Below are 2,873 nucleotides of genomic sequence, written 5' to 3' on the forward strand. Positions count from 1 at the left end.
ATCGTTCCTCGTCGTTACCTAGAGTGCGAGTTTTTCGGGTTTTTCCGTCACAGGTCCCCAGTTATCTCCCACACCCTATCCCGAGGGCCGAGGTTCCCCGCTGTCTTGCAGAGAAGGCCTTCTTGTAGGATGGCCAGAAACAGAGGATCGACTCCTTGGAAACTAGGACGGCTGGGCGCAGTGCCTCACCCTGTGACCCCAGCACTTTGGGAGGCCAAGGCGGGTGGATCACCTGAGGTCTGGAGTTCGAGACCAGCCTGATCAACAGGGTGAAACTCCATCTCTGCCAAAAATACAAAAATTAGCCGGGCATGGTGGCGTACGCCTGTAAAACCAGCTACTCAGGAGGCCGAGGCAGGAGAATCACTTGAACATGGGAGGTGGAGGTTGCAGTGAGCCAAGATGGCACTATGAGCCAAGATGGCACAGTGAGCCAAGATGGCACTCCAGCCTGAGCAACCTAGCAAGACTCTCCAAAAAAAAAAAAAATTTTTTTTTTTTTAATTAGCCAGGCATGGTGACACGTGTCTGTGGTCTCAGCTACTCGGGAGGCTGAGGCAGGAGGATTGCTTGAGCCCAGGAGGTTGAGGCTGCAGTGAACTATGATGGCACTATTGCATTCCAGCCTGGGCAACAGAGTGAGACCCTGTCTCAAAATAATTAAGTATATATGTATAGCGCCGGGCCTGGTGGCTAACGCCTGTAATCCCAGCACTTTGGGAGGCCGAGGCGGGTGGATCACGAGGTCAGAAGATCAAGACCATCCTGGCCAACACGTTGAAACCCCGTCTCTACTAAAAATAAAAAGCTGGGCGTGGTGGTGGGCTCTTGTGGTCCTGGCTACTCCCAAGGGAGGCTGAGGCAGCAGAATGGTGTGAACTCAGGAGGCGGAGCTTGCAGTGAGCTGGAATTGCACCACTGCACTCCAGCCTGGGCGACAGAGCGAGACTCCTTCTCAAAAAAAAAAAAAGCAACAAAATATATATGTGTAAAAAAACAAGCCCCAGGCTGGGCATGGTGGTTCACGCCTGTAATCCCAGCACTTTGGGAGGCCTAGGCAGGTAGATCACAAGGTCAGGAGTGCGAGACCAGCCTGGCCAATATGGTAAAATCCCACCTCTACTAAAAATATAAAGAATTAGCTGGGCGTAGTGGTGCACACCTGTTGTCCCAGCTGCTTGGGAGGCTGAGGCAGGAGAATTGCTTGAACCAGGGAGGCAGAGGTTGCGGTGAGCCAAGATCACGCCACTGCCCTCCAGCCTGGGGGACAGAAAAGCCCCCACGCAGACTATTGGTGTGCCCTGGCACTGAGCATTAGCTGTTCCTCTGTTCTGTGTTCTCTCCCCTACTTCCCCAGCCTTCCAGGCTGGGCTGTGGGTCACTGCCTCCGAGGGGCCCTCCTGGATGCTACTGGAGATGGTCAGGCCCCTCCATCCCCCCACTTTCTCTTATGCGCCTGACAGCCCTGCCTTAAAAAAAAAAAGGCAGAGCAGGAATTCCCATTTCACAGGGGTGGAAGCCGAGGCTTGGAGGAATCAGGACTGGTGCCTGAGCCCTCGCAGCCAGGAGGTGGTGACCTGCCCTCCTGAGGGGTCCCAGTGGTCGACTGCCTTCTGGGTGTGTGTGGTAGGGGGAGGATCAGGTGCCCCCCCCCCCCCCCCGCTGTTGGGCGGCAGTCGCTGTGGTGCTGCCTGCCGGAGTGAGTCATCCCCCCTGGACCACAGCGGGTGGGTAGGAGCTGCTCTGGCAGTTAAAGCCGCCCTGGCCTGGGACAGTCCATCAGCCTGAACAGTGCCTGTTCTGAGATTTTGACCTGCCCTCCACGGGCGCAGGGGGCCCAGCCTGCAGTGTCCCAGGATTTTGACCTGCCCTCCAAGGGCGTGGCGGGCCCAGCCCGCAGTGTCCCGGCAGCTGCCTCCTCCCTGGGTCGTTTGTTTTTCATCAGACAGAGGTTGTACTCTTGGAGGGACAAGCGAGGCTGTGTTTGTGTTTGACCCTGGAGACAGTGGAGTGTTTGTGGCCCAGCCGGGCCTCGCGGCCCTGGTCGCGCGTGGTATGCATTTTGGGAGGGCCCAGCAAGTTGACTGCTACGGGCCCCACCTGCTATGGGCCCCACCTGCTATGGGCCCTACCTGGCACAGGGCCTTGGGCAGTGGCGGCACCTAGCTCTGCCTCTGTGCTTCCTGCTCCTGACTCCCACTGCGCTTTCGGTTCTGTGCTTCGTTGAACGCGTGAGCTTCAGGCAGCGCTGGGGCCACTACAGTGTGCCCTCCAAGTCTACTGGCCCGGAGTTCCACTGGCTGCTGGTCCCGCCACTGTGGGGCGCCCCAGCGGCTGAGGTGTGAACCGGGCAATGCATCTCGAGGAGTAGCGCCCTCAGCTGCGCGGCTGCGAAATTATCCAGAGACACATCCCTGCCTGTGGGAGGAGCCGTTCACACCAGCAGGGATGTGTAGTCCGGCGGGCGGTGGTGGTCAGGATCATCCAGAGTCGTTTTAAGATCGTCTGCGGCTTAGCCCCAGCACCATCTGAGGCAGTACCGTCTGCTAGAAATACCTGTGAGCACACAGGTGTAAGGTTTTTAGGATTTTGTTATTATTTATTGATCTGAAAAAAGGAACGGGGTGTCTGCATGTTACCCAGGTTGGTCTCAAACTCCTGTGCTTAAGTGATCCTCTTGCCTTGGCCTCCTGAGTAGCTGGGACTACGTGTGCACACTACTATGCCCAGCTAATTTATACTTTTAAAAAATGTGGGCCGCCGGGCGCGGTGGCTCAAGCCTGTAATCCCAGCACTTTGGGAGGCCGAGATGGGCGGATCACAAGGTCAGGAGATCGAGACCATCCTGGTTAACACGGTGAAACCCCGTCTCT

General features: G+C 56.9%; 1 protein-coding gene across 1 annotated transcript in view; it reads left to right on the plus strand.

The window, feature by feature from the left end:
* The first annotated feature begins 2,200 nt into the window (after nt 1-2,200).
* Nucleotides 2,201-2,873, plus strand: part of SCAMP4 (secretory carrier membrane protein 4) — a 19,918-nt gene continuing 19,245 nt past the window's right edge. Inside the window, exon 1 of the mRNA XM_011997429.1 lies at nt 2,201-2,570. The gene's annotated coding sequence lies outside the window, so the exon portion shown is untranslated. The remainder of the gene's footprint in view (nt 2,571-2,873) is intronic.

Source organism: Mandrillus leucophaeus, unplaced genomic scaffold, assembly GCF_000951045.1.
Source record: "Mandrillus leucophaeus isolate KB7577 unplaced genomic scaffold, Mleu.le_1.0 Scaffold54, whole genome shotgun sequence".
Lineage (NCBI taxonomy): Eukaryota > Metazoa > Chordata > Mammalia > Primates > Cercopithecidae > Mandrillus > Mandrillus leucophaeus.